Raw genomic sequence first — 25,473 nt, forward strand, 5'->3', positions numbered from 1 at the left:
TGGTGGAGACATGTGGCAAAACAGGTCTCCCTGCCCGATGTGACCACCTCTGATGTGCCAGAGCCTTCAGACCAGACTGACCTACAGTAGCAGGACAACTCCATCCATTTTGTGGTCTACAGGTTATACCCAGTGCTCCATCCTTTGATAGGAACTGGGGATGGCAGTGACCGTCCTGCAGCAACTGTGGCATTGCTGAGAGGGGGGAGACCAGACAAGGAAGCAAAGAGGAAGAGGCATGGTAACTTAACAGGATCTTTATGAAAACTCTGCAGGGGTAAGAACGTAAGTCCTACATTGTACATAAGGAGGGACGCCCTGAGACAACATTTAAGAAGAGTGAAGATAGGGTCTGCTTTGACATTGGAGGCAGAAGCTTGTGACTTCCAGAGATCAGAATATTTGTTCTCCATCTACAGATATTCAGTTGGAGAAGAGGTACAAAGCCCCATACTGAAGGTGAGAACAAGCATCTGAGCTGGCCATGCATGATCAACAGATTCACACTAGTCCCACCAACAGAATGCACCATGTAATGGAGATGTCGTACTCCCTTCTGCACGCAATGGAGGCATTTCTCTGCAAATCAGACCTGCTGCTTCCAGGGGCTTGCTGTTTGTCTGCAACCAAGGACATCATGGAGAAAGTGCTGTGTCTCTTCCAACCCTCAGCTTTTGCTGTTTGTATGTGAGTGCACCCATGTGTGAGAAAGACTTCGGATGAATTCAATATGACGCTGCGGGCTAGACTGAAAGGAGCAGGAGTCCAGGTGATGTTTTAAGGAAGCATGAATGGCACATAGCAAAGAAGGAGGCTTTCACAGTTTCCTAGGAAAAGTGAGGAAACTGAACTGCCTTTACACAAATGAATGTAGCCTGGGAAACACATGGGAGGAACTGGAAGCCCATGTGCAGTCACAGAACTGACACCAGCGGGATCATACAGATGTGGTGGGATAGTTTGTATGGCTAGAGTATTCCCATGGATGTAGAAACTTAGGAAAAGCATACATTCTTGTAAAAATCTTAGCCTTCGAGTTATTTGTAACATCAAATTCTGTATTTTAGTTTCCAAAGCAATTGTTTTACACCTTATTCTATATCCATTAATGATAATGTGGATTTTACATTTTACTCAAGCACTTATTCTGCTGACACTTCCTTCTGCTGGAAGTGCTCGAGACATTTAGGCTGCCATTTCTCAAATCATGACCTAGGTAGTTTCAAGGTTGCCATAGCTACCCAGGATTTTGTGCATTCCTTCTCAAGGACTGAAGAGATCAGACAGCTGATCCGTATAGCTGAAGATCCATGTCCTGTTGCTTTCCCCCTGTTAATGCAGTAGAATAAATGTTACATTTTGATGATATATAGTGGTTATGGATCACTGACACCATGTTGTGTGCCTTACCTTGCTGTTGCTCACATTGATTCTGCTGCATTCCAGGCCTTCTGTGACCGCAGAGGTTATGTGAGATGGGATTTCTCTGATCATAATTACTTTACCATGAAATTCTTTTTTATAAAATTGTTTAGGACTAGGTGACTCTGGCTAAGTGAAGTTAGAAGCTGTATTGGGAGCCTTGAGGAAGACATTGTATTTGACGAGTTAATGATTTTGAGCAGGCCAGGTCTGCTGTATTTGGCCTCCTTAGGACTTGAGAAGCCCACGTTAGCATGAGTAGCCACTGTATGGGAACCTGCTGGAGTGTTCCATGCCCAGCTGTACCGCATGTTGGTGGGTGTTGTGACAGAGATAACAGCTCAACCAGTCAGTAAACTTTCTCTTAGCTGAACAGTTTACTAATATAATCTGTATCTCTGAGAAAGGGTCAAGGGGTGAAGTGTTGTCATCCTGACCAGGAGACCACTGCGCGTCGAGGTGTGAGCCATCCAGGTAACAGTTAACCTGAGCAGGACCGGGTCTGTGTTGTGCTGCACGTACAGCATGACCTTCAGGCTGTGCTGTGCTGCACAAACCCCTTGGACACCTTGAGGGTAAACTCAGCCAGCTCATTGCAATAGAGAAGGCTGCAGGCAGCTCCCACTTGGTAACTTGCAATTATGCCACTTCTGTGGCCTTGCTTTTATCTAAAAGGGCAGCAGGAAGTTCTCATGCAAGCGCCCTTTATGAACAGAGTTGTTTCCCTGTAAGAAAATTAGACACTAGCTTGAAAAACCAACAAAGGGGACCTTCACTGCACAGAAGGCATCTGCACAGTATGCTGTGGGAAAATCCATCTGGGGTCCATCCGACGCTGCACAAGTGCAGGGTGCCCAGCACCTGAAGGGACAGAAGGTTTACTTGCTATCTGTATTCCTCTTTTTATTCTATCTTATTAAAACAGCTATTTTATTAAGTGACTTGCTGTCGGGCCTTTCTTATTGAGATCCAGAAACAACCCCACATCGTGTCTCCCTCTCACCTCACCTCCTTGCCTGGTGCAGAACAGAAGCTGACTTAAAAAATGCAGGTTTCTGTCTGATCAAGCATGGAAGTGGTTTATCTCTTTACTGTTTTCCACTGATTGGTCCACAAACTTAGCTCCATAAAAAAGTCAAGACAGAGATTCAGTTCTGCATAGGCTCCCATTATTCAAAACCATCAAAAACAGGGAATTACACAAACATTTTACATTAAGCATTTTCAGAAATATAGGTGATTGGTATGAAAAAATCACACTCACTCACCTGCAAATAGAAATGGAAAGATCTCCATAGATCCTTAAAGGTGAACTAAGTTGGCACCCATTTCAGACTCAGCTGAGCTGGCTGCACTGCTCCTCCACCACAGGTTTTGAACCTATGAGATATGAGAGTTGACTGCTGCCCCAGATATTGACTCCTCCTCAGGTATCTAGATGACCTTTAAAGGTCCCTTCCAACCCAACGCTTTCTATCTCCTCTTCGCTTTTTAACATATAGATTGAAAAGACCTGATAAACAGTTAATGGAGGCTGCTTTGGCTAACCCTACTCATTAGGATTGAAACAGATTAGGAAATGTTAGGAAAATGTTAGGAAAAGTTAACTCCCTAACCCAAAACCAGGTTAGTTACATATGGAGTAAGTTCTTACACAGGGTTATGGTGAGAAATATCAATAGAGAGGTGGGTTTATTTTTATTTCAGCCAGCTCAGACTCATACATGGGTTACAGACCTGTATTCTCACACACTCATCCCAGCTAAGGTTAATCATTTAATCAAGCCACCTATGTCAGGAGCACCATTGCTTCTTCTACAGGCAGTGCTGTAAAAAATTATCTCCAGAGGGTGTTATTTTACCGAAGATTGGAAGTGATTTTTTGTTATAGGCTTCTCATTTATGTGCACTAAGTGTAAAGATAAACATTTAAAGATAAACTGTTTAAAGATAAGGGGTGAATCTGGTCACCTGGAGCAGATCCCACTACATGAGGTATGTAGGATTGAAATTCCGGAGCTCTGAGCAATCAGCATCATCCTTCCTCTCCAGCCTTTTTAGGAGAAATTCTGTCAATTGGCTTTCATGCACAGGTCATGCTGAGTCTTTCTCACAGAAAGAGTGTTTTATTCCTTCAGAAATATTTTGTCACAGTAATCCATTGCCCATGTTAGCATCATATGGTGGTGCTTGTGACAATGGCTAAACAACTAGTTACACGGAGCATATTTTTAGGAACGTTTGTCTTTCCAGAGTCATTTCAGTGTCTTTTATTTCAGTAATTATTCCCCTATATTAGAACAAATAATTAGGATTTTTGAACATTATATATTTCTACACCTATTGGAAGTTTAAAAAATAAAAATAATTAATAAAAACCCCCCAGTAAATATGTTTAGTAATAAAAAGATGGATATGCCCATTTTTGTGAATCTCTTGAAGAACAAGGTAGTATTTTAGGAACTTGAGATCTGGGACACTGCTGCTTTTGTGCTGTGTTATCTCAGCCTCCTGGTTTAGTGCTCTATTCTAATATTAGGCAGCTTCATCATCCCCGTTGAAATCAACAATGAAATATATACCCTTTTTTTTTTTTTTTTGTTACCTTCAAAATCAAAAGCAGAGATAGCTTAATTTTGACCACCTTCCAACAGCGCTGACATAAAACATATGCATCACAGCTTACCCAGATTTCTTCATCCCATTCACTCTTCTCTTCAAGCAGCCTGTCCAAGAGACTGATGAAAGAGCGGTGCTGTTAAGTTTATCTCGATTTGGCTGCCTGCCTGGTTGGCTAGGAAGAAACCAAGAGACTCAGGGTCCCTCACAGCTCCTCAAACGCGTGATCTCGCAGACCTCTCTGCTCCAGTCCTGACATTTGGGCTGCTTCAGGAGGGGGCACCACCACTGCCCATAGGACTGAGGCAGCAGATGTGTGAACTGCCTCGTAACCAACCCTTTTTTTCTAGTGAGTTTGGGGATTGAGGTTTGTTCTCCAAATAGCAACTAAACTAAATGTTTAATCATTAAAAGACTTCTTAAAAAAGAATTAGCTCTCTACTCGCTCTTCTAGGTCTTATTATAGAGTATGGTTTTTTAGAGGGTGGAAAATAGCTTTGGCTGAATCCTAAGTTTCATTTAGGATATGATGCTCAGTGTTCTGCCGTTTTCCCCTCCCTGATGCATCATTTTCCTCCCAGCTTATTCTTTTTCTTTCCTATTCTTTTTCTTTCTGATTCCTGCCTAATAGCCTGGCTCAGACTGCCAAATCAATTCTATTTCTTCTATTACTGCTGGGAATATATGACTAGAAGAGCAAACAAAAAGCAATGACTTAAATAGATTGACACTGGAAGAAGTTTTTCCGTCCTCAGACTGGCTACTAAGACCCTATGCTGTGTCAGTAATATCCATCAGTAAGGTTCAAATGAAAGAAAACCATTTCCATTTTCTGTCTCTGATACTGTTCTTCCTAGCATTTTATTTAAGATCATCCTGCCTTCTCTTAGACGGAAGTTCAACAATAGACTGAGATTTTCTAACTGTCTTTGTCTTCATCCCAAGAAAAAGAGGGTCATTATGAAATGAAGAGTACCAGATAAAAGAAGCACTTTTTTCCTGCTAAATAGAAAGTGAATAATGGATGTAGTTAACACATATACGCCCATCCAAAAAAAAAAAAAAAAAAAAAGCAGCTTTCCTTTCTTTTAATTACAAATACTTAACCTGTTTTATATCCTTTTTCCCCTCACCCCCCATGTTTAATGAAAGATTTAAAGAATGTGCACTGGTAGCTGTTACAGTGACAGTTTCCACCAATGCTTTAGCATGACACCCCAAACTAAATCTCACATTTTAATACTATAACAATGAGAAAAGATGTTATTAATCTCTTATCTCAAAAATCTCTTTTATCAACACAGCAGGAATAAAGGAGTTCCTCAAATCCTCTGAGTAGGCATGAAACAAAGATCACAGCTGAGTGCTTTCAATAGTGCTTAACACTATAAATAACCTATGGTAATATCTATGGACATGCAAGGAAAAAGAACAACCTGATCTAGTGGGAGATGTCCCTGCGCATGGCAGGGGGTTGGAACTAGATGATCTTTAAGGTTCCTTCCAACCCCAACAATTCTATGATTCTATGAACTATTTAAGGTGAGCTCATGGAATGGAACTTGGTTCAATAAGGCTACAAAATGTATCTTTTGCCCTGTCATGTATTACCAAAATTTGATATTGATTTTAAATAGAACTTCAGTAGGATTAAATGTAATACATTAAGTATCAGTGAAAAAATCTAGCATCAGACAGGCCTTGATGTGGAACTGTTCCATGTAAATTAATGGCATAATTAGCTAAATGATCGAACTCTGAGTTCTCAAACCCAGAACTCCTTATGAGAAATTAATATTTTCTACATCACTAAGAAATTAGATTGACCTTGTCTCAAGCTTTTACAATTTCATACTATTTCAGTACATAATTAACTGGAGAAAAAATATTAATGAGAGTCATGTTTGTGACTAATATCAGTATGGCTGTGTAAAATTTCACTTATAATCTATGAGCCCTGGGAATAATAAAGTATTAAAAGTGAGTATTTTACAATACAACAAGATGGAGAGTTACACATCTGTGCCAGCTCAGAAGCTTTAAAACCATATTTTTTTTCTAATAAATGTCACATTGATATTTCATGGTTCCTATGGAGTATATGGTTTATGGAGAGCAGCTTAAGTGAATTTGCATTGCCATGGTACCCACTGCAGAACCAACACTATGCAACGCAGACTTTAATCTCCTTTGCTGGAACTGCACAGGAGAAGACTTTTAGGCAGCTTTAATGGTAGCTTAGTTCTAAAGCTACACAAATCAGTGGGATTTAATGACACTTCTAGAGCCATGAGAATGGAGTTTTATACAATCAGAACTTTAAACCATGAATAATTCTCCCATGTAGTAGCCTGGTTTATTTTTATCCATTTTGCTCTCCCTTTGTCCACAGCAATCAGGTCGGTCGAGCATGATTTACCTTTGGTAAATCCATGCTGCCTTCTTCTCCTCCATCACATGCCAAAAAATGACTTCCAAGAGGATTTTCTCTATGACTTTTCTGAGGGACCAAACTGAGACTTCCATGCCTCCAGTGTTGTGGAGCATCCTGGCCTTTTGTGAAGATGGGTACAATATTTGCATTTCTCCAGTCACTGGGGTCCTCCCTCAGTCTTCACAACACTTAAAAGATGGTAGAGAGAAGCCTTGCAAGAGCATTGCCAGTCCTCTCAGCACCTTCACCTTCAGGTTCCATGGACCTGAATTGGTCAAGTTGTTTCACATAATCCCGGGCTCAGTCCTTATCCTCCTCTTCTCCTTGAACCAATCCTGCAAGCACAGAGGCCTGGGAGACTGAAGCAGTGAAGACTAAGGCTAAGAAGGCCTTGTCTGTGTCTGCTGTCACAAAAATACCTACCCCATTCAGCAAAGGACTCACATTTTCCTTGTTCAGCCCTTATGGTCTTCAGTAGGAATTTACCACTATCATATGACAGTAAGATTTGGATACATCTGGCTAAACGAGCATGTGACACGTGGCCAACAGTGAACGCAGAAAAATAGACACTCGATGATGGCAACCAACTTGTACACCAGTAGATCCTAAAAGTGTCTGTTTCTTTCTGTTCCCTTTAAAATTCCATCTCACCCCATTGCCTAAGGTGACTAATCAGTGACCTGAATCTTGGTATCCCGCCTCTTAAAAACCAAAGGTGGTCAAGGAGGCGCAGAAGCAGTAAACACAGCAGCAGACAGCTATCTGAAAATAAGCTGAGAGTAAGGAGAAAATTAGAACTCCAGCAACAAAATGTCACAGTGAGCATGCTTATGAACTGCTGTAAAGCCCTGCACCAGAACTAGAAGCTGAAATGCCTCCTTTTTTTTTCCACACGTTCAGCCTGGCTAGTATCTCACAGGGCTCCATTCCCAGAAAAACCCATCTGTTACCAAACCCCCTTTTTGCTCAATTTTTCTAATTCTAAATCTGCTGAATAGGTCCCCTTTCGGCTTGTGCTGCTTTTCCCTTCATTCTGTTGCCCATGGCAGTTTCCCATTTGCTGACAAATATGTCACTTCTCCTGATCAATTCAATTACTGTTGCCTCTAGGTACCTTGTGGGAGGGATAGATCGCACCTCATAGTAAAGGAGAATTAATAAAGTACATTTTTTTAATGAACCAACATTTCTAGGGGAGTAATTGGGGTTCTTTTGGTGGAAGTAATTTCTCCCCTGGTCTGATTCCACTTAGCTTATTCCTAATGTGGTTTTCTTTATAGTTAAAAGATGAAGTGCAGTGGTTCAAAAAAGCCTTTTATTTAAAGTAAAAAACAAAAGACCCCAAATCATCTCTGCTCTGCTGCAAGTTAAAAGAACCTCAGCCTGTAAAACTACTTGACAGTGATAAAGCTACATGATATGTGCTAGCTTCAGTTTGGCCAAGCAAACTGTAGGTTCACCAGAGAGAAAAGATTTCTTTACAAATGAAGTCAGGAACCCCTCACAGACCAAACACTGATTCTTCAGCTTTGTTACTAACGTTATGCATAGAAGCAGCCTCATAATCCAGTTGGAAATGAAAGGCAGGAAGATGGAATACATAATAATTCCCAGAATCAGCCTTCTTCCCATCCTTTTGCTATTATGAGAAGACTTTCTTGTTGCATACCATCTGCCAGCTGTACGAACAACTGTAATTGCACACACAGATACAAGCCAATGATGGTACCAAAACCTAGAGCAGAAGAGATATGTCAATAAACACGTAAAACTTTATAACAGATTGATTTTAGGCTCTTTCCTCAGAAATTATACATAATAAGGCACATGACTTTTCCAGTCATCCAAATAGTTTCATTTCTGTTCTTTCCAAGTTGTTTATTTATGTTGTAAGATCTTAAATAATTCCAAGGGAAGTTAATTTGATGCTTCATTTAACTCATAAAACTAATTCATATAAATGGGGATCAGATTCCATTCACTCATAGGAGTTAACACCTACACTGAAAAGTGAAATGAAAACAATAATCTTATTAGTATTTCTTTACAGATGATTAAACATGCTGTGCATTTCCCACCAACTTCTGTTATGCTCTGAAGTGTCCTTTTACATCCCTTTACTTTAATAGACTTGCACCAACAGAAGGCAACAGGAAATTTGCATTTTTCTTTTCCTCCAGGTTTCTAACTATTTTGATGTATGCAGTTGTCATTTATTTGGTAGTTAAAAACCGTCTTTCAGGCTCTTCTGTGATTAAGTCATTGCTAATGTAAATTTATAAAAGATATGTGCTTCTCCAGCCTCAGGCATGATCTGCTGGCATTTGGGGAAGTGTTTCTACTGTATAGATCCAGGCATCTGCAGGATCACCCAGCAGGAACAGCCTCTATAGGATTCTTGCATTGCCAGTTGGGAGAAAGAAATTCAGAACCTGTATGAGTTTCTTGTATGTCATAGAAACAGAGTGGGGCATTAATGAGAGGGGCGAGGTTATCTAGCAGTTGGGTAGTTTTGGACTCCCCTTCTTATCTGTCCCTTTCTCATGGTTCATGCCTTGCACTCAAAAGCTATTGCTTATGGCAGGATTCAGAAGCATGTTTTCTGCTTATAGTGTAGTGGCAAGAAAAAAAAAAAAAAGCAACAACGTGCTGTAAGCATGAGGAACTAATGAAAGTTTTAAGTCTGATACTGCCTGAGTTAGGAACTGATATGCAGCACTTCAAAGCTGTGATCCCAAGTTTTTGTTGGTGTATACAGGAATAATCTCTGGCTTCGGGGGTCCTTAAGCAGAGCAAAGTGCTGAGAGGAAAGTATCTGATAAATCAGGATAATGTAGTTTTAAGTTCTGGTATCTCATTACCTGTCATGGCTCTTAGAATTCAAGCCAGGCCCGGGGAGCTGAAAGATATCAGATCTCAAAACTAATCCTGTTTTCTTGTCTTCGTTCTACATCAGTAAGTGCTGCCTTCTGCTGCTGTTATTACAGTAAGTAAATTAAATAGGTTTTCCCTTCCTGACACTGATAAGTGGAGGCCTGGGGTGTGGACTGGAAGGTGCACTGACTGCCAGTCTTTGGTACAGCTAAGGAAAAGAGAAATGTGCATGCAACAGAGTACCTTCTCTGTTAGCACATTAACAAGATATCTGGGGTGCATTGGAGCTTTACAGTTTATTTCTGTGTATGTGCCCCTTCTGCCTCTGAAAATCTTTAGCCAAGTTGCTTTCAGCCCAGAAGCTGAAATGTATTCCATTTTTGTCACCTCTGTCAGTATTGCTTGCTCTGTTCAATCACTCATCTTGGGAGGTCTTCTGCCACTGAGATGAATGGTGTGTTGATTCATTGGCCTGTCTTTGGTCCGCATGGAGGAGGTACTCAAAGATGTCAGCTTGTTTTTTTTCTGCCATCCTTCTGTTGCTGTTTTTTCCCCCCTCATTCATAGTGACACGGTCATCAGTTCTTCTACTATTTTTGTATAATTACAGTCACAGAATTCTACATTCCTACTGTAACTGTTAATTAACAGATCTGACTATTTAACAAATGCAAACCGTCTATTTAAATCCTACTGCCTTTTCTTTTCCTCTCTCTTCCACTTTTTTCTTAGAAGTGTGAAAAAATCCTCCCCTCCATATAAACTCGTATGGCTGCCTAAAATCAATGTCAAACTGATATAATTTACAATCCCAGTTATAGCTCTAATTAATTCATGTTAGTATTCTTTAGTACTTGAGGTTTATCCTATCAAAATATTGCATCCTTAGAAACTGAACATTATTACATTAAAACAGTAATAGTAAGGCATACATTCTTACAAACATCGAGACTTTAGAAACAAGAAACAAACCCAAAACCTCTTCCTTTTGTCCAGAATGAATTTAACAGGAGCAGCAGCTGTGTTAGCTTCCCCTACTGCCTGCAAATGTGATTACATCTGAGTCAGAAGGACCATGCTTCACGGAAATAAGATATTTTAAGCTCTGCTGAAAACTACAGCTAAAGTACAAAATATTAGAAACAGTGAGGTAAAAACACATACACCTTAAAAACGTTCTCGGGATAAAAACTGCCTCCCAATTGCCCCTCACTTTACATTTGAAAAAAATCATCGTTTCCTTAAAGCCCACTGGATTTTTGCAGAATTTTCTCTCATTATTTCACCCCTGGAGGTTTTAGTTACAATGTCATGAACGACTGGTTTTCTGAATCTGAACTTTGCCATTTTTTATGTCAATGTACTTTCAATCAACCCTGAAGAGTTGGGGAGCTGTGTCACCACTAAATACAATCACAGAGCTACACAACATGACAAATTGTTTCATTTGCACTATGACCGTCACACTACAAATTTTCTTGAGGAATGAAACATTGAGAAAGTGTAATCTAGAGTCTTTGATAACTGATCCTCTAAAAGAAGCACCTAACAGGGAAAAAACTGATTTAATTTTAAGGTTTTTTTTTTTACAAAAGAAATTATGGGTTCCATGTTGCACACTTAATTTTAGGTAAATTGCCTAAGCCAACTCATCTTGATCAGGAAACTGATGAGAAGACAGATTAGAGGATTAAGTCCTAGCCCTCATTAACTTGAAAGGAAGATCTGCCTTCCTCCTTGGATTTCCAGACACTGAAGCATCTCACAGAATCACACAGAATCACAGGGGTTGGAAGGGACCTCTGGAGATCATCTGCCAGAAAGGGGTCACCTAGAGCACGTTGCACAGGAACGCGTCCAAGTGGGTTTTGAATATCTCCAGAGACGGGGACTCCACCACCTCTCTGGGCAGCCTGTGCCAGGGCTCTGCCACCCCCAAAGGAAAGAAGTTCCTCCTCATGTTTAGGTGGAACTTCCTATGTTCAAGTTTGTGCCTGTTACCTCTTGTCCTGTCATTGGGCACCACTGAAAAGAGCCTGGCCCCATCCTCCTGACACCCACCCTTTAAGTATTTATAAGTGTTGATAAGGTCCCCCCTCAGCCGTCTGTTTTCCAGACTGAAGAGACCCAAATCCCTCAGCCTTTCTTCATAAGAGAGGTGTTCCAGTCCCCTCATCATCTTGGTAGCTCTCTGTTGCACCCTCTCCAGCAGTTCCCTGTCCTTCTTGAACCGGGGAGCCCAGAACTGGACACACTACTCCAGGTGCAGCCTCACCAAGGCAGAGTAGAGGGGGAGGATGACCTCCCTCGACCTGCTGACCACACTCTTCTTGATGCACCCCAGGATGCCATTGGCCTTCTTGGCCACAAGGGCACATTGCTGGCTCATGGTCATCCTGTTGTCCACCAGGACTCCCAGGTCTCTTTCCACCGAGCCGCTCTCCAGCAGGTCAGCCCCCAACCTGTACTGGTGCAAGTGGTTACTCCTCCCCAGGTGCAGCACCCTACACTTGCCCTTGTTGAATTTCATAAGGTTCCTCTCTGCCCAACTCTCTAGCCTGTCCAGGTCTCGCTGTATGGTGGCAGAGACTTCCGGTGTGTCAGCTACCCCTCTCAGTTTTGTATCATCAGCGAACTTGCTGAGGGCGCACTCTATCCCCTCGTCCAGGTCATTCATAAACATATTGAACAGGACTGGACCCAGTACTGACCCCTGGGGAACACCACCTGTTACAGAGCTCCAACTAGAGTCTGCCCATAATCAGGACCACCTGAGCTCTATCTTTCAACCAGCTTTCAATCCACCCCACTGTCCATTCATCTAACCCACTCTTCCTAAGCTTCCTTATAAGGATGCTGTGGGAGACCATGCCGAAAGCCTTGATGAAGTCAAGGTAGACAACATCCACTGCCCTCCCCTCATCCATCCATCCAGTCATGCCATCATAGAAGGCTATCAGATTAGTCAGACATGATTTCCCCTTGGTGAATCCATGTTGACTACTTCTGATAGCTTTCTTTTCCTCCACTTGCTTTAAGATGATGCCCAGAATGAGCTGTTCCATCACCTTTCCAGGCATGGTGGTGAGGTTGACCAGCCTGTAGTTTCCTGGGTCTTCCTTCTTGCCCATTTTGAAGACTGGAGTGACAGTGGCTTTCCTGCAGTCCTCAGGCACCTCACCTGTTCTCCAGGACCTTTCAAAGATGATGGAGAGCAGCCCAGCAATGACTTCTGCCAGCTCCCTCAGCACTCTCAGGTGCATCCCATCAGGACCTATGGACTTGTGGATATCCAGTTTACTTAACTGATCTCTAACTCGATCCTCTTCAACCAAGGGGAAGTATTCCTTCATCCAGACTTTCCCTGTTACCTCCAAAGTCTGGGACTCCTGAGGGCTGGCCTGAGCAGTAAAGACCTACTTTAGATGGCTCAACTGAGATAGCTGAGTAAATGAGAGGAAGGCACGTCATCAGACTGCTACGAGTTATATACTTTGCTATTAGTTAATAAACTAACTGTTTTTATAAGAAGTAGGCATACAGGAAAGTTACAGTTTTAAGGAGTATTATTCATCAAATTCATTCAACAGTAGACATCCAACGTGCCTTGTTGAGAATTAATTTCAGTTTCCATTGATGTATTTACAGGCTTTTAAGGGGAATTCTCAATTTCAGTAGGACTGATTCCTTAATATTTTCAAAGGCAGCAGAATTTCACATTTCTCTGAATGCCACTTGACTGCAAGTAAAAATGTTAACAGCTTGTGAAAGTGCTAATTAGAGCATCATAAAATTTATTGGGCTTCTTTGACACTAACTTAACCAGAAGATGAAACTCAAAATCTGAAGATTTTATATACATGTTCATGGCTGAACAAGGAATCTTAAAAGTCAGAATTCAGTTTTAGTTCTTATAATGCTGCTTTCTACGTCACACATATTTTTACCATATTCTTGTATACTTCCAGGTTCCAGAGTCACTTATCACTGGCAGACCTCTTAAGTTTGTACTGGAATAGATACATTTCTGTCTGCCTTTTCCTCATTCAGCTTTTCTCAACACAAGGCACATAAGCCTACAAACATCTACCCACACCCAATTAATAAAATTAACACAAGACATCCATTGTGACAGACAAATATGTACATAAATGCCCACAGCAATGTGACCCAAATAATTATGACTTGGCATTTGTAGCTATATATACACCTACAAATGGGGACACAACTTGCTATTCATTTTTGAGCAGATGCTTCATTTATACTTTTTGTGGTTTGGTGATTGTCTCTACAGTGCCTTAAAGAGAGGGTTAAAGATACTTTACTGTCTCAGTGAGAAAGGGCTGAAGCTTGAATAAAGGAAGTAGCTATGCCTAATTTTTAGGTATCTAGTCAGAACTGGTTAAGGTAATTTCAAATACTGTTGATGGAATTAGGTAAGATGCCATGAAGGTCTCAGGGAAGAGATGCCATCTGCTTCATTTCTGTCACAGAAGTTTGCAGACAGGATCTTCCTCTGGAGAGCTTCACAGGTATCCACCTCTTCTCATTGGTCTTTATGTACATGTGTGGTGTCATACATGGTGTGGTCACATTCACGTGGCATAGTCACTCCCACAGATACCACCCCTTCTCTCAGTGCTAAAAATTCACATGCAGGTCCAATTCCCCATTAGATAAAATGGTACTCCATATCCTTAACCCAGACATCACAGCAAGTAAATCTTTATGAAATGACACTGGTTGGAAAATAAAGTTTTTGTGTTATATTTCAGAAACATTTTTGCACATCAGGCTTCCTGTTTCAGCATCTACATGACACGATTAAGGTACCCTAGGGTTCAGCTCATCGCAACTCCCACTGGTTTTTGCCATATTTGGGTGTTTGAAAATCTGGTAACTTTAAGTTAAGAATTCAATTTAGGTCAATTTTTCTTAAGCGGGATTCAAGATCTTAAAAAAAAAAAAAAAAACACAAAACCTGACATCAATTGCTTATGTCAATTGCTTTGAAATCTGCATCTTAATATCTGGAAACTATTAAACGTTTGTCTTGTTCCTCTTATCACTTACTTTCTTTAGGAAAAAAACTGATGCTTAATTACAGTCTGCCTCACGCAATTTTAACTGTTTGATGAAACAGGATGCCCGAGATAGACAGATAAAAGCCCATCTTCCTTGTGTAGCCAACAAAGTCAACTAAGCTCTTTAAAAATTATCTGTTATTTATCTGACTTTTAAAAATGGACAAAAGTAAAAAAACAGTTTTGAAAATTTTGAGAAACTCACTTTTTTAAACTGAAAAACATTATTATTTGCAGGTTTTTTCACCTACATTGTCTGTATCAGGGTGGGAACTGGAAGTATCTTTGGAATATTTGGGGGGTTTCCTGATTAATTTTTCAGACTGTATTCAACTACACAGGAAAATTCCCAAAAGCAATCAGAAAGACTTTTAGAAGAAATTTTAAACATTTCCATTAATTTATCTAACAAGCTAGTAATTTGTTTATTTTTAATACACATGCATTGGAAGTGACAACGACAACTGGGGATTGTTTTAAATGTCAAATTGCTTAATTAATTTTCGTATCAAATTAATCATTCATGTTTTAATGCTCCTAAGGCACAGTACATGTGTAGAGGGGTTGTTTTCTCAATACATGAGTACCAAGATATTTACATTTTCATTTTTATGATGTAAATCACCATGCTAATCTATATAACAAAAACCTAACTGCATTTTGCAAACTTCTTTTTTTTTTTACTTTTCCTGATAACAGAAAGCAAAGCGTAAGTGCTTTTATGAAGAAACACTGTTTAAGAGTGTTATAAAAATGTCACGCAAACTTTGTTTGAAATGACCACTTCTACTTACACATCTGATTTAAAAACTGAGTACTTTTCCTATAATACTGATTATACTTTACACACTGTATGGATAATTTGGCCTACTTGAAAACTTCTTAAAATTCTTCTACTGACATCTGAAATAGAAACATGAAAAATATCCCTAGAAGTATTATCCGTCATATAAGAAAAATTATTGGGTTTTCTTCCTCAAAAATCAAGCACTATTATCTCACCTGCACAGTAATACCAAGGAAACCATTGCCTACGAAAACTGTGATTTGGGTCCTGAAAATGAAGAGCTCTTTTCAGCAAAAATCGGTGTCTTTTTTAATTGACTGCTTAATTTTTTCAAGTTCATATTTTCAAGCTTTGTTCAAGAGACAGAAAGGTTAAAATATGTCTTTATTTTACGAAGACCTGAATACGAGGAAAAGATTGCAGGAGCTAGAACTTTAAGAAGACCAAGTATCCTGAATTTTGAATACACAGAAATTGCATAAGGTGAGCCATACAAAAGGCTTGAATGAGGAACTCCTGGAAAGATAGCATTCAGGAGGTCTAACCAGGGCACATTTCATCAAAACTGACTATGCAAGAGAAAGCATGAAATTCACCACATGTAAAGTGCTTCAAATACACAAAGCCAACAAAATGAATTCTCTCCAGCTCCTTCAGCTACTACAGCAACATTATCTTCAAGAAAAGGCTGTGTTTATAAAGTTATTCCCAATTTCTTGGTATGTTTAAAATGATTGCTTTAATATCTATCAGTACAATTGGACTTCAATGCTTATGCATGCTTTTGTTACGCTTTACATATGTTATGATAAACTATATTAAATCACATGTCTGTGTATACATATATACACATACAAATTACAACCTAAGGCAAGAATACACATGAAATAGGAAACTGAAATAATTTCTAGAAACTTTTCATAGAATCTGTTGGGTCAGAAGGGACCTTTAAAGGTCATCTAGTCCAACCCCCCTGCAGTAAGCAGGGACATCTTTAACTAGATCAGGTTGCTCGGAGCCTCATCAACCCTCGTCTTGAATGTCTCCAGGCACGGGGCCTCCGTCTTCTCAATGGACTTGTGAGGGTTAAAACACACACACTATGTTATGAAAGAGTGAATCCTTATGGTAGAAAGAAATAGTAGCATTATTGCATGGTATTTACACTAGAAAGATATTGTTCCAGGAGTCATGTGCAAATGAGCTTCTAGCACAAAGTGACTCGAGTAGAAATAGCGAAGTAGCATATGTGCTGTTTTGCTGACAATTAATTTTCTTTCTCATCTCATAAGCATTATTATCCCCTTATCCCAGTTGTCAAAGGCAACAGAAACACTTGTTCTTCAGCGGTGATAATAAATTGTCAGAACAAGATTCGAATCACACCTGAATTTCGTGGTTTATAAACTTATGTATGAGTCTGTAAAGGGGAAAGAGAATTTCTAATATTGCTGTATTTTGGAAAGTTGTTTTAATCTTCCTTTTTGTTTTTTGCAGAACAAATATTTCCCGTATCTTGGAACAAGTTTTTCCCACACTATTGCAAACAGCTGATGTGATCTTGATCAACATAATGTTCACTTTCACTTAAAAATATACACTTTTCTTTGTATGAAAAGCAGTTCAGTTATAGAACCAATTATCTGATTTCCTTCTTACACCAGTTTGTTGTGCTATATGCCTGTTGTTACAGAAACACATTTTATGACAAATCACTTGTAATCTGGAAAACCTCTGTTTTCATTGGTAACTGTAATCTTTTTTTAAATGTTGCAAGTATAAAAGTATGAACGTTTCCTGCAGCAGTCCACATACTTCTCTAGATGTGTAAATGGACCTACGAAAATACAGTTGCACTCACTTCCAGTTGTATAAAAGAGTTGTGGCATCATTTGGATTCACAAGTATTAAAAGGAGCGAAAGCTCTTCTCCAAATTCCTGCAAGCTCTTCAAAAGAAAGCCATTATTTATGTAGACACTAAAGCAGTAATGATATCATGTTACGTTTCTGTGTACCCCTGAGCTCAAAAGGAGCTGTTTGGCATTCAAGTTATAATAAAAGCTCAAGGGTGGAGTACTAGACAAAAACATGACCAATAGAGTAAGTAATAAGGAACAGGCTACAAGACCAAATGGCAACAGACATCTGTTTCCCTTTTTATAAAAAAAATAAGGTGCACACAAACATGTACACACACAGAGGATGCCAGAGTAATTAATTCTGCATTCCTGGTTCTGAAGTAGATGCCAGCGCATCTGTTTGATTTGTTATGATCTTACGTACAGTCAAAAAATGTCCCCATTTATGCCTGCAACCATGGGAAGCTGCAATAGGCTTTCACAAAATACTAGGCATGTTATATGCCAAAAGAGGTTTTAAGCAGCTCTGAAGGTTGCTTTTTTTTTAATAACCAGTAATCAACATTTGTGCATATGTTTCGAACATTTAGGGGTTATAGCTAGAACAGCACAAACATTCATGGCCCTTGTCCTAAGGTCATTGAACATTTCACTGTACAGATATTAGTCCATTGGAAAATATAGATATAGTCATAGTATTTTGGTATCTCCTAGTTATTAGAATCTATTAGTTACAGAAAATGGTGATGTAAGACTGTAAACAATACCCTTCTAAACTGTGCCACTATTCACTCTTCTGTATTTACAACGGGGCAATGTAAAACCTTCCTCCTTGCTGCTTCTACCTTAGTGCTCATGCATGTTCCTTGAGACATATTTTCCCTTAATGCTTTTAATTAGTATTTTAAGTACCTTGCAGCTGTGACAAATCAGCAGAGCAATGCCATATTCTAGTTTCACAGTAAAGAACAGGGCTTATGTGTAACCATAGAGCAGATATTTCAGAAGAAATCAAATTTGCTTAAAGAAAAAGATTTCTTGGACCTCTTCATAACCATTACCATTTAGAATATGCCTCTGACTTAATCTATGCACCAGACAATACCAGTCAAATAATCTTTTTTCCCACTTGCATGATAACAAAATGAAGATTAAGCAAAGTGACCTGCTATCCTTAAGCAGGTTTTACTCTCCTGCAGAAGCTAATCCACAGGGAAGAAAAAAAGAAAAAATCAACCCACACATAGAACACGCTAGGTTATTATGTAGTTAAGAACATATTTCCACTGCATTCCTATTGGCTCTGTCCTTGCATGTCTCTTCTTTTCATCACTGCAGAAACTCTGCAAGCATATGCTTGCCTGACTACCTTGCTTCATCCTTCCTCAAACACATAAAAAAAGTAGTTGATTCACTGACATTTAAAAAAAAAGGCATTTTTAAAGTCTAGTTGAATGTTTTCATCAATACCTGAAAAAAAGGTAAAACCTGAAAAAAAGAAAAAATCCCTGTAATTTATTTCCAGCCATGCTACTTCTTGTAAACAGTAAGTATGTCCAAGTTCTCTCTCCAAACTGTGCAACTACACAGTTAACCAAAAAAGCATTTTGGAAGTCTTAATTAAGCTAGTTTATGCTGTGACCTGTACTCATTCAGATAGGAATTTCTATTGAGCATATTGAGATTCCACATGAATCATAAGTACACACAAAACTAACAATGACAAGGTCTAGATGTCCGATGATTGCACCTGTGATCTGTGGAGAAAAGGTTTTACAGAAGGTCAATATTTTATTCTTACTACTACAAGGATCTGGTTAATGTCTAATGATAAGCTCACCTTCATAATTTTCAGACACCATATTAACATTTAAAAGTGGTAGATTTTAATCAGGAGGTGCAACTTGCCCTCACTTAGGGTTTAAAATCTTAAGTAATTTTGCTTGAATGCACCTTATGATAATGTAACAGGAGTATTAGCAAAAAAAAGTCTTATTTTCTGACTCCTGTTTTCTCCCTTCTATCCTTATGGTAAAAGGTAAACCTTTGGCAATTTCTTACCTCTTTGAAAACTTTGTCTATTTATTGCGTGAATATTTTGCTTTGAAAGGATTCTATGTATAAATAGGTAGTCATAAAGCTAACAGTAAATTTTAAGTAATTAATGTCTGATGCTACTTTCAGTTACAGCGTATTTTGGGAACATATACTGAGGTACTTTAAATTCTCTCACTTCAATATTTATCATATGATCTTGAAATGGGAATGACATGCATATTTAAGGTTTTGAGTTGGTTTTGTTTAAATAAGTCTATTCAAGAGGAGAGACATCCTAATGAGTAATACAAAGCTTCATGTAGGTACCTCAACTTTTCAGAGGACAGAAAAGGATCAAGAACAGCCAGGACAATTGCATTGGAATAGATTTCAGCACTCAAATTCTTGTAGTTCATCAAGGTATAAAATTGCATCAAATCCCTGAGGTGCAGGAACACTTGCCTGTGCACACATACCAGCTAGAATAAGACCCTTCCAGCCTTTCACACACTTCAAGAGTGAACTCCATCAAATAGCATGGCTTTTCCCAGTTGCTGATCCCTGACATTTCAGTGATGGGTCATCAGTTCATCAGCTTGCTTAACTGCAGTTAGTTTTGAATGCTTTGAAAACAGAGTTTTGGTTTTATTGCCATTTGCAGCTAGACCAGTTTTCTCAAATGTTGATTTTTAGCTCATCTAAATAGATGAATGCCTGACTTCAAGGTAAGTGATGCTTGATTCATAGTTCTGTACAATGTCACTCCCTTGAAAGGAACTGCAGGAAATGGGAGCATCAAGGATAATTGCTCTGCAACGGGCTTCAGCTCTCAGCTGCACTCTTTTTCAAGTTTCAAAAGTAAAGATTGAGCCCCAAGGGCATAAGAAAGAAAAACCACTGCCTACCTTTTTCCCTTTTTCACACTTCAAGCATATAACCTCTAACATATATGTGAGCTGTGTACTGTGAGCATTTGGATCAAAAGCTACCCCTGTCTAGAGTCAGTGATGGGTCAAGATTTAATTCATTACAGGAGCTCCTTGATAAAGCAAATGGAAGAAATAAAACCGTAAGGCTATAGGGCTGGTTTTTAATCGCTCTAGCAGTCTTCCAGAAAGCTGATCTTGGTCAAGTTATTAATTTAATTAGGTACCACATAGAAACTATAATTAATTAGTAATCTCATAGTGCATTTTCCTTCAAGCTCTGCCTACTGGTAGGAGGTAGACAGCACTGCCATTGGCAAGCAGAAGCGCTCACTTTTTGTGCATAATACAGTAGGACTGCTGTTCTCTCTCTTGCATTCTATTTGCATGATGAGACTTCGGGAGAAAAGATCCTTCTATGATTAACTAGCTAGCTCCAGTGCTAGAAGTAGCAGAGACTGCAGTTTGCACTGCTTTAACTTATCAAAAGCAGAATAGACTACCTCTATGGCAATTACATCTAAGGGCAAAGTGGCATTAGAAAAGCATACTGTAAAACTTGTCACCGATATGGATTTGTAATATTGATAATCTGTTAATCTGGCAGTAATCTTAGACCCCTACTGACAGTGCCTAATGTTAAACTTCAGTCTGAGGTGCCTCACCCTGACCCACAAGAACAAAGGAATGACAAAAAAAAACCTGTAAACAGTATTTTATATGAATGTTATAGTTTGGGCCGGGGTGGCCAATGACAAGATTACAGATGCTCTCCCCCAGCTCTTGCTCCAAGGAGAGAAAGAAGAGAGATAAAGACATTTATGAGTTTAGAAAAAAGCCTAAACTACTTTAACAAAAAAAATAATGAAATAGATACAATATAAAAAAGTATATACAAAACTAGATCAAATTCTTAGGGAGATGTCACTTTCAGGCACTGGGAAAGTTCCAGACTGGACTCAGTGACAAATGGGAACCGGAACACACCGACCGGGATCAAAGGCAGATGAGCTGAGAGGGCCCTCCTCAGACATCAGTCACAAACGAAAGAGAGCCACCAAAAAGAGAGACACTGAAGAAGCAGCCCATCACAGACACAACCCAACACACAACAGCTGAAAACAACAGACCAACCTGACCCCCACCTTGGTGCCTCAGCTTTTATACTGAGCATGGCAGATGGGATGGAACACCCGATTGGTCAGTTTGGGTCACCTGACCTGTCCACAGGTGTAACCCTTCCGCAGGGTAACCACCAGAGTCAGCTGACCCCGGTTGCCACGGCAACAAGCGTGAGCAAGGGCCGCTTTTCACTGGACAGAAGGTTGGATCTGCTCCACCCCAAACCAGGACAATTCATATTAAATTTCCTCGTTGTCCTAACAGTTCATCTTCTACTCTGTCCACATATAAATGTCAGCCAAATCCAAATTTACCTGAGAATAGTAATAATTAAAAAAAAGAAAAAAAAACCAAACCAATTTTCTTTAAAAGCATACCCCGGAATTTCTAAGGGGAACAAAATAATTATATTTCGTTTCTGTATATACACTTGGTTACCAAAAGTGTGTATGTGTATATATATACATATATATGTATATTTTTGGCAGAAGCCTTTGATGTGCTCAGAGTAAATTTTCACAGGCAGAAAAAATTTCAAGTAAAATAAAAAAATAATTCATGTTCAGATTTTATGCATTTGCAACTAACAAGGAAAGACGTTAAAATCTGCACCTGAGTATTAAAACTAAAAAAATAAAAATACAAAAGAGTATTTGCACACAATTCACTGACTGGCGTTCAGGCTGCACAATTTAACAGAAATGCTGTAGTGGGATTATTGGAGAGAGGTTTTCCAGTCTAAAAGCCTAAGTACAAAACAAATGACTTGCATGCTGTGCTTACATTCAGGTAATAGGCAGAAATGGTTGCTCGTTCAGGGGTTTCCACTTGGACTGATTGCAGAGCTAGCTGGTGATCATGACTCTCCTCCACTTGTGCAGCATCTGGTCTGTTCTTTTTCCCTGCTGACATGATTTTACTGACATGTTCAAATAAACATTGTTTGCTCTTTGCCCGCTCACTGTTAAGAAGTCCAACCTTATTTTTGCCACCCGGAGAAGCATACTTTGTGCCAGCCACAAAACCTCCTGGGCTAGTACTGGTGTAAGGGCTGGCACCATATGGTCTGAGGAGACCTCAGAATATCACCTCCCTTCGCACCTGCTTAAAGCCTGAGCAAGATAAAGGGTTAAATAAGTCTTTAATAAGAATATGTTATCAGAACTTCTTGAGGGGTGCATCAAGACTTCATACCATACATCAGACAATTAATGTTGATGTTTTGAAGTGCTGATATGCAAACCCCAGTAACAATATCTTTCCTACTAGCCCTTATGGTCAGTTTTAGGATTGAGATTTTAGGATTGCATACTGAGTCCACAAGTGATAGCAGCTCACACTTTTCTTGAGCGCTCTGTGGATGTTATTTCCTTCTGAATATTAATGTTCTATTAATTAATGCTCTATTTTCTGATATGTCTGTATAGAAAGTTGATGGTGTACAAGGTTATTGAAAATGATTTATGAAAAGGGTTAAAGAATTGGTAGGGTGTCTTTTCATCTTCACTCAGGAAAAATCAATGATGTTTCATCAAATCAGATTGTTATACGAGAACCACAGTAAGAAGAAAACATGCTATAAAAATGACTAATTCTTTAAACACTTCATTTTGACAACCATTTTGTGATTTGGCAATGAATCCTAAAGATTCCCTTCCCATAGTAAAGGCCACTGTACTTTTCTAACAGGTGCAACATCTATGAAATTGAATGTTTTGGGTACAACAATGCACTGGCAGATTTTGGCCTCAGTGGATAATTTCATATCTCTGGATACTCTGCAATTTTGTACTCTCGGAAATTAGGCTATTAAGCTTTAACCAGCCAGCCGGTTTTACTGAGCTTTTGAACTGTACATCTTGAAAAGGGAAACTACAAGATCATACTGAACTATGGATCAGCAGGCCAACAGAGCCACCCTAGTGGGAGAAAGGAAGCAATATTAATTTTGGAAATTACTCTATTTCTACAACAAAACTAATCTCAAGAGAGCTGCCAGAACAATCAAAACTACGTTCATGCTGTCAAGGTGTTAGAATGGATTTAAGTAATCCTGAACTCCTCTGCAGTGGTTCACACAAAGTGATACAAAGACAGAATTCAGACCATAGCTGCACAATAATAAATGTCATGGAAAATACACAGAGCTAAAGCGGGGGGAGAGGGGGGGGGAAAAAGACCGAGAACCAGAGAGGTTATTATGAGAGAAACATGTCTAGAGAAGACACAATAGCTTTCTGCAAACAATTGTACAAATATAAAGAGGGCAGAACTCAATTATTCGTATTGACTACGGTAAGAAATAAAGGACAAATAAAGCATAGAACTGTTTGTCTGTAAGTAAAACAAAACGAAGATTATTTTTTTTTAAAAATGAAGCACTAAAATTATCACTAAAAAGATTACAATGATAACTAAAACTGTTCTGAGGGTTTTCTTACCAGCATTTTTTTGTTTTTTTTTTCTTATCATGGAAAGAGTGGAAAGAATTCAAACTAATCTTGCCATTAGAAAAAGAGACTTGACGGTCGTTACAGCAATTTCTTTCTGACATAATGGATTGCATGGTAAGTTCAGGGTGCAGCTTAAAAAAAAAAGTGGTATTTGCAATATCATAGAATTCAGGGAATTATGACAAAGTGAAAAAAAAATGTCAGTTAATTTGAATCATTCTGTACTGGCCATGTGCCCTTTCTAAATGTTACAATATCCAGATTATGTACTTAGAATAGGCAGCTAGATTACGGTCTACATCATTCTTCACTTTCTTGGAGGTAAGTAAATCACTATCATCATGAGAACGTAAGACGAATAGTCACACTGGATCAGAGGAAAGATTCATCTCCTAACAGGCACCGTTATGCCTCAGGTAGAGGCACTGAGAAAGAATGCCTAATCTGCAGTTTCAGTAGTATTCAGTGCAAAGTGTTCTTGAGGTGGTGGTTGTATTTGCATCTTCAAGTTTAATAGCACATGTATTTAGAAGATTTTTTTCATACTGTGTCTTTTGGAAACTGCCACCTGTCCTAAACTCTCTTGTGTCTTGAGAACTCCCCCCTCTTGTCAGGACATATCTACAGGACATGAGTCTGAGGTCTGTTTTGTTTTCTTGGGTTTTTTTAAATCCATTGCTATTATTCTGCTGCTGTTTCTTTTCTTTAGTAGCATGAATGCTATCATTTCATGATCACTTACACATAAATTGCCTTGCCCATTTTCCAATTTTCAATCAGTCATTGGGACTTAGTCAAATTAGAATCAAATCTAAAATAACTGATCTTCACTACCAATACTTGATCTTTTCTTTATTATTCCTGCGCTTTGTAAGAACTTTGGAAGTCTCTCTTTAAAATAAAATATATCTGATCTAATGTTTCTCCAACAGGCAATCAAGTAATGAAAGTTTATTTTTATTACCAGTCCCACCTTCTAATATTTATTCTGTGTTCAAAGAAAAAAAGACTTTATCTACTAGTGCAAGGATGTAGGATAGACTTCTCCCACAACACCTCTCAGTTCCCTTCCTTTTGTATATTACTCAGCAAATCTCACTGTGCTTCTCTCTCATATCTCTGGAGTGCTCTATATACAATACTTTCTTCTTGACATCTTTCCTGATCAGGCTGTATACTAATATTCCAATCCTGACCTTATCTCATTAAATATAAGTGATGCCAAAGGGCTATTTTGTTTATTTAGAGGTTGTGTATACTGACATTAAGATTTCTCTTTGGGTTGTTTTGGTTTTTTGGGTTTTTTTGTGTTTTTTTTTTCCCTATAACAATGCACAGATAAGTAAGATTGCATCAAGATATGTCCCGTTGTATCTCTTTGATAATCTTGGAGCCATTTCTATTCTTTTTGTCAGTGAGATTTCAATCTATGGGTCAAGCTGTTTTTCTTTTTCTTTTTCTTTTTTTTTTTAAACATGACTTTTTTTAACACACTATGTCACTCGTCCCCTGTTCATACTTTAAACTTTAAAATGATTCATAAGTCAATGACCTTCCCCTATCTCAGCAGATAAATCACCATGTTTCCTGGCAGTCAGCATGGAATACCACGCAGTGAAATATAGGAAAGAATTATCAAGGCAATATCAGGGAAAACTGATTTTGGAGGATCTTTAAGAATTTCTCTTCATAAGGGAAAGTAGAGTAACTCAAAAAGTTAGTATTACTGCTGAGTATATGATGACAACCTCACTTTTTCTAAAAGCTCATTTGCTAAAAGTGACCAAAAAGTGAAACTTTCCTATTAGTTCTTCAGATTTTCTTTGCTGACCTTCAAAAATTTCTGCTTAGG

This window comes from Chroicocephalus ridibundus, chromosome 3 (assembly GCF_963924245.1).
Source record: "Chroicocephalus ridibundus chromosome 3, bChrRid1.1, whole genome shotgun sequence".
In the NCBI taxonomy this organism is placed as follows: Eukaryota; Metazoa; Chordata; class Aves; order Charadriiformes; family Laridae; genus Chroicocephalus; species Chroicocephalus ridibundus.